We start from the raw sequence: 13,851 nt of genomic DNA, 5'->3' as shown, positions 1-13,851 counted from the left end.
AACATGTGACGATATTTGCTGTCAAATAGCATGGAGAGAATTTCCGACATTTTGTCCAGTGTGTTCAGTAGCACTCGTCCTTTGTGTCCTGTTAATTATTTGTCCTCAGAAATTAGTTGTTTTATGCTTCTCTTAAAAACTTACTTCTGATTTCATCCGTCCCGCACAAACTCCCTGTCCACAGCCCCATCGCCAGTCATTCCGCATGAAATTAAATAAAAACGAAAAATAAAATATTACTTGTGAAAAGAGAACAAATAAACAAAGGGCTGAAATAATATGGCAAAGACAGCTGAGTAATGACATGCGCGTCCATGAGGAATGATTACAGTGCAGCGCCACGGAAGAACAAATTGTCATTTTCATTATTGCTTACATATTTCATTTTCTAATTTTTCTATTCTATTTTTTTAGCACACAAAAGATAATTTTATGCATGGCATCTTCATTTTAGAAGGAAATACGATTTACTGAATTCAGTAACTTCACTTCCGGCATGCTAATCTTTTGGTGGAAAACGACACATAATTAGATTGTCGCAGATTTACTGAATGCAGGAGCAGGAGAGTGAAGGGCCGGGCAGCACCGCAGCGGTACACGTTCAGACCTCACTCGACTCTGCACGCTTCTATGTAACAAATTAGATAAACTTACTGAAAACATGAATAATACTGACACGTTGAGTGATTCGATAAACAGTTGCAATTTTGAACTAATTAAGCACGAGCAATTTCAGTGCAGTAAACAAGTGGCATGCGACACGGAAAAATTGTTCACCATTTCCTCCTGCCACTAATTATGTTTCTATTGTAAAGTTTATACTACATTTACTTGACAGCAGTGTTGAAAATATTATGCATGAAAGGCCACACTAAATATAGCTCACTACTCTTTTTCACATTTATTTTTCTCTAGCATGCAAATAATTTAAGGTAAAAACATAAAAAATTGAAGTGTCATCCAGTGTCCGCGGGAAGACCAGGAAAGGTCCGCATGATTTAAATACAAGACACTCCAATCGCTACACTATCAACAAATTTATATCATGCTTTAGTGTAAAAAAAAAGATGGGAAATGTGTCTTACTATAAGGATAAGTCAATACTACAGTCTCAAAAAGGTTAATGTACTCGTCTTTAAATACGTAAGCCCTAGAATCTCTTGCTTGTGACTGCTGTTTTGAGTCCTTCGCAGCAACATAGATGCAGCATCAACACCAGAATGAGATAGGCGTTTGATGAATCATTCTGCCACAACTTAACAGCCCGGAAAGCGTCATGAAAGCTGTAATTAAACCAGATCTGAGAAGATAATCTCTCTCTCTCTCTCTCTCTCTCTCTCTCTCTCTCTCTCTCTCTCTCTCTCTCTCTCTCTCTCTCTCTCTCTCTCTCTCTCTCTTACTTTATCCTCTTCCGTATATCTCCAAAGGCAAAGCAATAACCGGATACTTGATCTCTGTTTTACACCCCTCACTGTAATGTCATCATATCTGAAACGGAGATGAGATGATAGAGTGTGTTAGGTGAATGCATTGGAGGAGTGTGAGCAAACTAGGGGAAGCATGTTGAGGCGAGCGAGAAGAGCATCTGTTGAGTGTATGGGCAGTGTGTTTAGCGGTATATTAAGAGACTCTTTTGTGAGGTAGTGCATTGTGAGCGTGGCAAAAGAAGAATGCTGAGTAAGATACTGGTGAGGTGTGTGTGTGTGTGTGTTGTGTGTGTGTGTTGTGTGTGTGTGTGTGTGTGTGTGTGTGTGTGTGTGTGTGTGTGTGTGTGTGTGTGTGTGTGTGTGTGTGTGTGTGTGTGTGTGTGTGTGTGTGTGTGTGTGTGTGTGTGTGTGTGTGTGTTACAAGGCCGGTTATCGTCGTTTAAGCTGCTACAACCGCTCATAACCACTTCCAGCAAGGACAACTGCGAAACCGTTACGATCCTACATCGGCACTTCTCATTGAGGTCCGTGTTGGGCACTACTGGCCCGTCACTAGTTAGCGGTGGTGACGAAGGTTAGCTGCTTAGGTCACACGAGTTCAGTGGGATGTAAACACGGCACTCTGCGTCAATTACCTTTGTGTTATGAGTGTGTCCACCGAGCTTTCGTCTTCCACTTCATGTTTGTTGAGAGAGAGAGAGAGAGAGAGAGAGAGAGAGAGAGAGAGAGAGAGAGAGAGAGAGAGAGAGAGAGAGAGAGAGAGAGAGAGAGAGAGAGAGAGAGAGAGAGAGAGAGAGAGAGAGAGAGAGAGAGAGAGAGAGAGAGATGAATGGTGGTAATATATATGTACAGCTATAATATTCTTGAATTCCTCGGCAGCTTGAAAAAATGCCCCAATAAAAATGTAATTAACGAGCCGTGTTTGTTGAGCGGCACAATGCTCATCTGTGTCCTGTTTGCAGTAATTACAAAGTTGTGGAGCAGCTCCGGCACATAGTCACTGCCTCGCAACTCAACACAGCGCAGGGAGAAGCGTGTACTCGTGTGTTTATGTTCAATGTTACGCTTTTGTCCATTGAAGTAAAAGTTAATGATTTAGTGCTTACATTCTCCGACAGTTAATCACTCTTGTTTACACTTTCGTCTCTCGCTGCTCGTCCACTTGCTTGCCATGATGGAGCTGATGCCAAGTGATGGGATGGTTGAAGATCAGTGACATGCTCGCACATGGTGATGGAAAAAAGTAAAGGGTGGTGATCAGAGTCGATGTGACTGGTGCGATTCATCTAATAAATGAAATAAGATATAGAAAATACCAATAAAATATCAGCTGTCGATAATAATCTACATTCTTTTTTAGATCTCTCCTTATCTTGAATTTGAAATGGGAGTTAGTATTAAAGTACTATAGTAGCAATGTGTTGATGGATGTAATTAAAGCATTTTACAAATATCCTTAGCAACAACAGAATGAAAGTCAAAGAAGCGAGGAGGACATTCAAACAAAGGTGATGGGAAAGCATTCAGTAGTTAAGGTGATTCACTGTAACGAGTCTCTCAGTTATGTCGTGCTTCAGGATAATTGATGACGTACGTGCATCCACCGCCCGCCAGCCATAAAGTAAATCGTTATTATCATTATTATCATCATTATTATTATTATCATCATTATCATTATCACCATTATAATAACTACCATAGTCATATTGCCCTGGTATATTAAAGGACAACCATAGATTGATCATCATCATCATAATCACCACCACCACCAATCCGATCATCACGAGCCTTGGAGTACGAAAGAAAAAAAAGTTATTTAAATAATCTAAGTTTTCTAATGGACTGACAGAGAAGTGTCGTCCTAAGAACAAAAGCTTCAGTATTTACACTAATGAAGCGTTGCTCCCTCACTCCACTCAGCATTCTTTGACTCTTTACCTGCTTGCATTTCACAAAAACTAAGAACCTTCAGCGATTACTTTGAAGGTTTCTTCCATCGAATTCTTGACCAAATGAGGAGAGATAAAGGAAAGTCTCTCTTGTCTTTCTTGTAAGTTTTTCCAAGTGTAAATGTTCGCGCTTGCATTCAGAGAAAACATCCTTTTTTCTCGTGAAAACACAACCCTCCTCTCAAAACTTTAACACTAATTCTTGGAAGAAACTCGATCCTAAAGTAGCTGCAGCGAGCTACTTCCATTAAGACACTCTTTGTCATATCTTGAGGGGGTTCCAAGGAAAGCTCGGTAAGGTGGCGAAAATATAGAAAACGTTCCTTCTAACTAAAACTGTTGTTCAGTAAAGAGTTCCATACTCGTATTGCGATAGCACGCGCAGCTCACTTGCTTGTGTGTGTGTGTGTGTGTGTGTGTGTGTGTGTGTGTGTGTGTGTGTGTGTGTGTGTGTGTGTGTGTGTGTGTGTGTGTGTGTGTGTGTGTGTGTGTGTGTGTGTGTGTGTGTGTGTGTGTGTGTGTGTGTGTGTGTGTTTACCGGACAAGGAACCGGATATATTCTTGCATATCACTTTCTCTGCAACCCCTAGGAGTTCATTTTATATATCTGCAAACAAAGTATATATGTATGCACTTATATGTTCATACAGCCTTTTCGATAAGTGAAACAGTGACACGCGACTCTGGCGAAGCTGAGAGTAGCTTAAAAGCATAATCTACTGAGGTAACCGAACGAATAGTTGAGGGGAAGAGAAAGGAGGCTTGCTGCTGGCTTGGCGTGTATGTGGTGTGATTAAGGACGCCGAAGAGAAATGGGAAAACGTTGAGGAATATACACAGGAAGACACTTGTAAGTTACTGTAAGGGACTCTATCGACGTCAAACTAGCCAAGACAGTTTGTAGAGGTAAAGTTAAACAATAGCTCATCTCAGCAAGTTAACAAGTACAACACAAGGCTGGCTGGGGAGACAAGTGGCCCGCCTGAAAACGGCCCCAACAAATTCTTCACAACGCTGAGAAAATATTTGTTCGCCTTAATACCACTGACTGTCGACGCCCCGTGATGAAAAGGTTCTGGTGAGACACGACCACAGCCTCCTCCCCCTACTCTTCCTCCTCCACCACCTCTATCTCCACCTCCACCTCCACCTCCACCTTCTCCTCCTCCTACTCCCGCTCCCTTATCCTCATCATTCTCATCTTCCTCCTCCAGACCTACGCTAACACAGCAACAGAGTCAATAAAAGATGCTACGAAGTTGTGTTCCGCCGCCTCCCAATGTTCCTAATGAAGAGTAAACACCGCCTTCCCTTTACCTTTTTTTCTCACACTTCCTTTCACGCCGCTGTCTAAAGATTTTTCATTAGCTCTGCAGAAAAAAAAGTGGGTGGAGTGTTTTTAGTAATTAATTAGTGCAAAGCTTCGGAAAGATATTAGCATGCCAACAAGGAAAGCACTGAAGATTAAATGAGTAGAGAATTAATTAAATATGTACCATGGAAGCTTATATATATATATATATATATATATATATATATATATATATATATATATATATATATATATATATATATATATATATATATATATATATATATATATATAAGCTTCCATGGTACATATAATTATATATATATATATATATATATATATATATATATATATATAGAGAGAGAGAGAGAGAGAGAGAGAGAGAGAGAGAGAGAGAGAGAGAGAGAGAGAGAGAGAGAGAGAGAGAGAGAGAGAGAGAGAGAGAGAGAGAGAGAGAGAGAGAGAGAGAGAGAGAGAGAGAGAGAGAGAGAGAGAGAGAGAGATATATATATATATATATATATATATATATATATATATATATATATATATATATATATATATATATATATATATATAGATAGATAGATAGATAGATAGATAGATAGATAGATAGATAGATAGATAGATAGATAGATAGATAGATAGATAGATAGATAGATAGATAGATAGATAGATAGATAGATAGATAGATAGATAGATAGATAGATAGATATATATATATATATATATATATATATATATATATATATATATATATATATATATATATATATATATATATATATATATATATAGATGTGTGTGAGAAAACACACACGCACTCACGCACGCACGCACACACACACACACACACACACACACACACACACACACACACACACACACACACACACACACACACACACACACACACACACACACACACACACACACACATTACTTTTTCCTTTTCTTTTCATATATTTTTTTATTGAATTCTTGTATATATGGTGTCTCAATCAGACTATATTAGTTAAGTTTCTACCTTGGTGACAGCACACTGTATGGAAGTTAACTTTACAATGAAACAAGATTACTCCCTAACTAGATTAGATATTATGTAAAACTATTTTTCTGTTCTCACAGCATATAATTTTTAATTAAAACCGTCTGTCTTAGGAGTTTCGATTTGACAGACCATGCCTGACATATTTATTGATTGTAAATCTGCCTGTATGCCTTAAAAATGGCAATAAACTATACTTACTTAAACTATACTTATTTACACACACACACACACACACACACACACACACACACACACACACACACACACACACACACACATACACACAATAATTTAGTACATCAATAGGCATAACAACTATACAAAGTAACATAAATTATTCATGTAAAAAGGGTTTGTTTGTTTTTTGTCTTTGCCCTGTTACTCTTTTCTTCTTTTGATCGTTTTTGGAATTATTTTTCCACATTTTGCCTATCCTTTATCCAAACAAGGAGCAAAAGAAAGTATAAATCACGTGAAGATGATTCAGATGGAAGCAAAATTATTCCCTGTGTATTTTGCAGGGAGGCTTCCACTCACTGTCTCCCTGCTGTCCGGGGTACCACCAGTGTACAGCCAGACGAGGTTAGGTACAACAAGAAATAACTTGAAAGGGAATACAACAAATGGATCCGTCTTTAATCATATTCAAAAATGTGGAGACCAAGACTGAAATGAACTTGTCTGACTTCTTTTGAGAATACGTCAATGCGGTGTAGGGTGCGGCGCCAGGTAATCTGTTATGTTGTGTCACATGATGTCCTCGCATACTCACGAATACCTCCTTGGAAATTTTGTGTTTATTATTCCTTTGAACAAACATGTATACCAGATTTTCTTACTTTATGATAAAGCTTTGGATGATGCAAGGCAGAATATACTTAAAAGTGCAACAACAGTCAGTACTTGACCTATTTAATATTAAGACAAGAAGTGTGTCCCACAGTCTTCAGCCATTACCAAAAGGCTCTTTCCAGAATATCTTCGCCACAAGACAGTGTTGATACCTTAGATTATAAACTTAAACTAATTTACAATACAATACATACATATCAGAATTTTGTGTGTGCCATCCATAATATCTGGTACCAATATTTCAACCGTCAAACGCCTCTGTCAGCTATATTCACTTAATTTTATGTCGTCAATTTCTCCGCTACTCTTTGATTCTTCCATCGTACATTTTTTTTCACTCGCAGGCCAAGAATTTGAGCCTCGCTTATGTACGAATCAGTGGAGATGCGGTCTCACGTTCACGTCTAACCTATGGTGTTGAGAACCTATATAGATGGAATGTCATTTTCTGATTGTTTATTTTATATTCTTGTCACTTCTTCAACATTGAACACCACAGAAAACCCTTAGAAATGTACCCGTTAATAGTTCGCAGACCTCATGTGTTCTGACAAGATTAACGCCTCAATCCAGCTAATTATAAAAAATCACTTCAGTAGCTTCATATATTTCTTTGCTGTCCATCCGTTTGCCTGTGATTAATGAAACGATATTTACCGATAGTGGTCGTAAACCATGACGTAATTGGCGATGGCTACACTAACGAAGTGATGCGTGAGCGCTAAAAAAAAAAAAAAAAAAAAAAAAAAAACACCCTGCCAGCGACACGCCGCGGTGGCACAGTGGTGGTGTTGGGAGCAAAGGTTTTATATACCATGTGGGCTTCTTCACACATCTCTAGCCCAAGTACTGCTGAGCCCAATCAGGCACGGACCAACTCCTGTGTTGGAGACGGCCAGCACCACTACTATGAGACATGTTTACGTTTACTTGATGGCACACGCCTCCTGCCTCGTGCCCCTCGCTGCGATTCACGCCACCCCAAACCATCCATCATCCTCTCCCTAGGATGTCCTTGAACTATTCCTGTCACTTACCAAGCATACGTTTCACTCTCCTTTTCCTCTTCCTCCTCCTCATCCTCCACCTACTTTCTGGCTACTATAAAGTGTGATAATAATATATCTTCCTATAAAGAGATTTATCACCATATACTTAAAATGGTGGACATAATAGCCTCGTAACACGCCGGTAACCGAGACGTGTATCCATTTGCTGTGGGCCAGACAAATACTCTGTATGAGGAAGCATTTAGAAAGAGACGATATAATAGTGGGGTGTCTTGCAATTTCAAACTCAACACAAAACGACCGGGACGTGCGGACATCAAGAATGTATAAAGAACATATTTCTATTTCTATTTCTGTTTCTAGGCTGAGTGAAGTTACAATAAGGAACAAAAACGAAGTCTCGAAAAATCACCTGTTAATTATCTCTTTCAAAAGAAATGTATATGCATATATATTTCAAAGAACGGCTAATTAGAATTTAGAGATACCATGGAACTTCTCTCTCAAATTTCTCTCTCAATCGAGATGAAATTATAGGAATGGAAAAAAAAATACTAGATCATCATCGACATGATATACAAAATACAAGATCTCACTCTGAAATGATGACTGGTGAGTTTTACTTAATTTCAAAAATACTCGTTGCCATTAGTGAAAAAAACATGTCACCACTTTTTTTTCGAGCAGCCAAAATTGCGTGGTTAAGGTCACGTTGGGATCAATGAGTGACAGCCGCCGCCAATACCACGCTCCGGGTGCACAGCCACAAATTAATTATTACAGCAACGGTAGGAAAATACCCGGTGATATTAATACAAATGTTGAACACCGAATTATAACTTTAATATCAATATAATCTAATTCTCTCTCTCTCTCTCTCTCTCTCTCTCTCTCTCTCTCTCTCTCTCTCTCTCTCTCTCTCTCTCTCTCTCTCTCTCTCTCTCTCTCTCATTTGTCTTTTTTATAATCAATTACTATGACTGACAAGAGCACATACCCGTGTTTGTGTAGCTATTTCTAAGTTTGTATCTACGAATGAGTATGCCTGTTCGTAATTATATTTATGAATGTATTTATTTATGCATTTATGTATGAGAGAGAGAGAGAGAGAGAGAGAGAGAGAGAGAGAGAGAGAGAGAGAGAGAGAGAGAGAGAGAGAGAGAGAGAGAGAGAGAGAGAGAGAGAGAGAGAGAGAGAGAGAGAGAGAGATTCCCTAGGTTTATTAATCCAACCTGTTTCTCCCAAGACGCATCGTGGGACCGTCTTCCTTTCTCCTGCACGACACTCACAAAGCCCAGCAAGAGTGATGACTGGGGGGCGCCGACATCACCTCGCCGCCATCCTCGCGCAGGAAGGTGGATTGGTGATGATGGATGGTGACGCGGTGACTAGTGGCCCATATTTTGAGTTTTTCCTCCCTTCCTGAAGACTGACACATGCGATGGGAATCTCGTGCACTATATTTCGCGTAAGTGATGACTGAAGTTTCTCATCTGTCCTTCCAGCCGTGCCGTCCATTACGCGGTCGCTTTTCTGAACGGTACTGTCTAAAGAGAAATGTGTATCGAGGAACGACGGTTCACTCCACCCACAGAGAAGAAAACGGAGTGAATTTGGATAATACTGAAGTGACATTAGCTTGGGTTACATTTGAATTCATTCACTTCATTAACCTCGTCGCAGATCACTTCATCGAGTAAACCACGATTTCAAAAATGACATCATACTTTCTCCAGAAATAAACTATCAGTGTCTGAAAATTACTTCTACAATACTCACGAAGCGCTGCACATACAGATAGGTAAACTGAAGTCTCTTTTCTAATGATGAGGTCAGACGCGATTCATAACCTAAAATGAAAAGACTTGAAGTTCGTTCTGGAAAGAGTAAGGATGATAATGTTTACAAGTATTATTGTCGCTCTTAAAAAGCTGCATTTCCATTTACCTTCGAAAATCTTTTACTTGGCTTTAAATTTTGAATTTCCCAATACTAGAACAAAACAATACAGAAATAACTAACGAAAAGATGCAGAGGTAGATGCACCAGATGAGGAGCAAAGATGTATTGTTTTGTAACCAGGATGTGTCAAGACGAGAGCCAAGGGCAGCAGCCAGTGGCAGCGAGGAGTGGCGGGGAGCGGCAAAGGGGGTGCACGTGGCGGCGCCTGAGAGGGAGGAACGAGAAGCGGTGAAGGCCAAACAGGAGTAGTGATATTTCAGGTGGCATTTCTCTTGCCATCACAACAACCTCGAATACATTAACGAGAGAAACTTAATATCATCAGATAATACGGGTTATGTAAATAAGGCACATCTAATTCCATGACAAAAAAAATGCAGGTTGGAAAAAAATGATGCGCCGTCCACAGGGTGAGGGGAGCAGAGAGTCAGTAGTGCGTGAGACCTCGGCATGGTAGGACACGCCGCCCTCAGCTCCTGGCCGGTTCGTGACTGTCTCACACTAGTGTCTGCGTGGTCAAGTTATTTGTTTGTCCCTGACTGTGTGGCGTTAGGTTTGTGGTGATGTTTGGACAAGTGACGTGTACTACCAACATTGAAGGGAACCACAACACTAAACAATTCTTATGTCTCTTTTAATGGGCATACTTTGATTATATATATATATATATATATATATATATATATATATATATATATATATATATATATATATATATATATATATATATATATATATATATATATGTACACACACTAACACACTCTCTCTCTCTCTCTCTCTCTCTCTCTCTCTCTCTCTCTCTCTCTCTCTCTCTCTCTCTCTCTCTCTCTCTCTCTCTCTCTCTATCTATCTATCTATCTATCTATCTATCTATCTATCTCACTCTCTCTCTCTTCGAATTTATACTTCTGAAACAATACTGTGTTACAAAGAAAGACTTGAGAGTGGTGACAAGGCCATTAACAAAAATGTAGCGAGAACTTCAGTGTTGAGCCGCCTCTGGGGACAATCCTCGATACTCGCCACTGAATGGGTGTTGTGTCCTCGCACACCACACGCTGCTTGTCTGCGCCACCACCAAACTTTCCTTCATCAGAATAATTATGAGTATCCATATATTTACGTTGTTTTTCTTTTTTTCTTTTTGCTCTTGTACTGTATACAGATATACAGTCTATCTCAGGTTTAACTTAACAGGATATTCCCTTCACTTTACATCTGGAAGATAGGCACAACAGTACTTGCGGACTGTATATTTCAAACGTTTGTTCAGAACTACCACGAGACCTGTCAAGGCTCACTGAAATCTGAGGAAAACACATCCATTACCACTGCAGCTTTCAGCCGGCAGCCTCTCCACTTAGTCCCGCCACACCATCAGCTCTCCAGCTTTACAAGAGTCTACCCAGAGCTGCTCCAGAAAGGTAAGTCTTAGGTATTGCACCTTTTTCTTTACCTTTCTTCCTGGTCATCCGGTACCTGACGCTGCCTCATATTTCCCTGCAGTTCCATTACACCTTCAGACTCTTCCTGCTGCAAACCTTAACCAAAAGCGTCAGACTGTCTCAGTTTTCAATCGTCTTCCTCGTAAGTAAACCTCAGCCTTTTTTTCCAGCTGCATTGTGGGACAGTTTCCCTTCTGAACCGAACGTTACGTGCTCATAACTTCCCGCCCCTCCCACGTCCCTTCCCGTCCCTCACAACCACCAACCTCACCTGTCCCCGCCACCCGCCCACACACTGGCCGCGGGGACATTCACTCCTATAGTATCTGAATCGTAACTTAAAACTTCCTTTTCAGAACAAAAATAACTATGTTTCTCTCTCTCTCTCTCTCTCTCTCTCTCTCTCTCTCTCTCTCTCTCTCTCTCTCTCTCTCTCTCTCTCTCTCTCTCTCTCTCCAGCGTTTAGCAAGATGATAATTAAGCAAAACACACGTCACATATTTTCGGAACTTTGTTAGGCTTTCTCGTGCACATATATTTTATCCTGTTTCTCTTTGTTCGACTGGCGTGGTGCGGTGTATCTCGGCGTGGGATGGCGGCGTGGTGCAGGGGATAAAGAGAACGAGGTACATTCGCCCACAATGGTTTCCAGACGGATTTTTATTGCCACATTTCTTTGGGCAAGGAGTTAAATTTTTCTAATGGTGATCTTTTGAAATGCGTTTATGTCTTAGTTCTATTACGGTGGGTGGTGGTGGTGGTGGTGGTGGTGGTGGTGGTGTGTGAAAGTCATTGCTAATTCAGTTCCCTCCATCCTATTCGATTCACTCTTGCTTCCCTGATCCCTCCCGGTGCCAAATGTCAGTTCGTCCAATGACCATAATTCTGATTGCAGATTTATGTGTGGAGTATGTTGCCAATTTCTAGATTAGCACGACGTATTGGGCTTGAGTCTGCTTCTCTCTCTCTCTCTCTCTCTCTCTCTCTCTCTCTCTCTCTCTCTCTCTCTCTCTCTCTCTCTCTCTCTCTCTCTCTCTCTCTCTCTCTCTCTCTCTCTCTCTCTCATGCCTACTCGTCTCCTTAGTCCTTTTCTGTTCCTGGACTTTCTTTCACCATTCTGTAATCTTCCAATTTCCCGTATTTCCCGCTTTTTTCTTTTATCTGTCTCCTTTCTTAACTGTTTTCATCTCTCCACCATTTTCCCGTTCTCCTTTCCTCCCTCCTTCCCTCTCTATGCCCCGCCCGTTCGTCTCTCTCCTCCCCACTCCTTGGGTTCCAGTCTTCATCTCTCTCTCGCTGCATGAAATGTATTCATCCGCTTCCTTTTTATCTTTTAAAACTTTCCTATCTTTTCCTTCTCTCTTCTTCAATATGCCTCTATACCTCACACACACACACACACACACACACACACACACACACACACACACGCCCGGTAGCTCAGTGGTTAGAGCGCTGGCTTCACAAGGCAGAGGACCGGGGTTCGATTCCCCGGCCGGGTGGAGATATTTGGGTGTGTCTCCTTTCACGTGTAGCCCCTGTTCACCTAGCAGTGTAGGTGCGGGATGTAAAACGAGGAGTTGTGACTTTGTTGTCCCGGTGTGTGGTGTGTGCCTGGTCTCAGACCTATCCGAAGATCGGAAATAATGAGCTCTGAGCTCGTTCCGTAGGGTAACGTCTGGCTGTCTCGTCAGAGACTGCAGCACATCAAACAGTGAAACACACACACACACACACACACACACACACACCAACGCGTAGCACGCTCGACTCACAATCGAGAGGGCCGGGTTCGAATCCCGGTAAGCAGTGAGGCAAATGGGCAAGCCTCTTAATGTGTGGCCCCTGTTCACCTAGCAGTAAATAGGTACGGGATGTATCTATTTACCTATTTCCCGGTGTGTGGAGTGTGTTATGTGGTCTCAGTCCTATCCGAAGATCGGTCTATGAGCTCTGAGCTCGCTCCGTAATGGGGAAGACTGACTAGGTGACCAGCAGGCGACCAAGGTGAAAGGTGAATCACACACACACACACCGAGTAGTATAGTGGTTAGCACTCTCGACTCACAATCGAGAGGGCCGGGTTCGAATCCCGTTAAGCGGCGAGGGCAAGTCTCTTAATGTGTGGCCCCTGTTCACCTAGCAGTAAATAGGTACAGGATGTAACTCGAGGGGTTGTGGCCTCGCTTCCCCGGTGTGTGGAGTGTGTTGTGGTCCTACCCGAAGATTGGTCTATGATCTCTGAGCTCGCTCCGTAATGGGGAAGACCGGCTGGGTGGCCAGCAGGCGACCGAGGTGAATCACACACACACACACTTTTACTAACCAAATTCCTAAATCTCTCTCGATCTTTATATATTTGTAGTCTAAATTATCCATCTTGGTCAAGAAATAGAACAACCTTTCTGCCAACACACACACACTCTCTCTCTCTCTCTCTCTCTCTCTCTCTCTCTCTCTCTCTCTCTCTCTCTCTCTCTCTCTCTCTCTCTCTCTCTCTCTCTCTCTCTCTCTCTCTCTCTCTCTCTCTCTCCACGCCCTTAAAACTTCCCCTCCTATTCTCCATTCCTCTCTTTTGTTCCTTCCTCCCTACCACTCCACTTTTCTTCCTTCCTTCCTTCCTTCCTTCCTTCCTCTCTCTCTCCCTCCCTCACATTCAAATCTTTCTCTCTTCCCCTTCCTCCTCCTTGGTCGCTTCTATTCCCTCTGTCCACACCCTGCCTCCCCGCCTGTTTCGCTTTGGTCACTCGTCCTCGTTAGCGGCAGCCAGACGTGAGCCCATGAAAGGGTGTGTGCTGTGGCTGAGAAACTAACAAGTGGTTTTACTCCTATTTTGTCTG

The 13,851-nt window shown here is 41.5% G+C and overlaps 1 protein-coding gene across 4 annotated transcripts in view; it reads left to right on the top strand.

The window, feature by feature from the left end:
• The first annotated feature begins 9,992 nt into the window (after positions 1–9,992).
• LOC123515037 (hemicentin-2-like) overlaps positions 9,993–13,851 on the top strand; it is a 72,746-nt gene continuing 68,887 nt past the window's right edge. The window contains exons 1-2 of one of the 4 annotated variants that reach the window (XM_045273419.1): positions 9,999–10,046; positions 10,732–10,990. The gene's annotated coding sequence lies outside the window, so the exon portion shown is untranslated. Of the gene's footprint in view, positions 10,047–10,731; positions 10,991–13,851 lie in introns of all 4 variants that reach the window. The other 3 variants (XM_045273421.1, XM_045273420.1, XM_045273422.1) reach the window with 3 other exon arrangements.

Source organism: Portunus trituberculatus, chromosome 38 (genome assembly GCF_017591435.1).
Source record: "Portunus trituberculatus isolate SZX2019 chromosome 38, ASM1759143v1, whole genome shotgun sequence".
In the NCBI taxonomy this organism is placed as follows: Eukaryota; Metazoa; Arthropoda; class Malacostraca; order Decapoda; family Portunidae; genus Portunus; species Portunus trituberculatus.
This window is presented reverse-complemented; position numbering and strand designations above follow the sequence as displayed.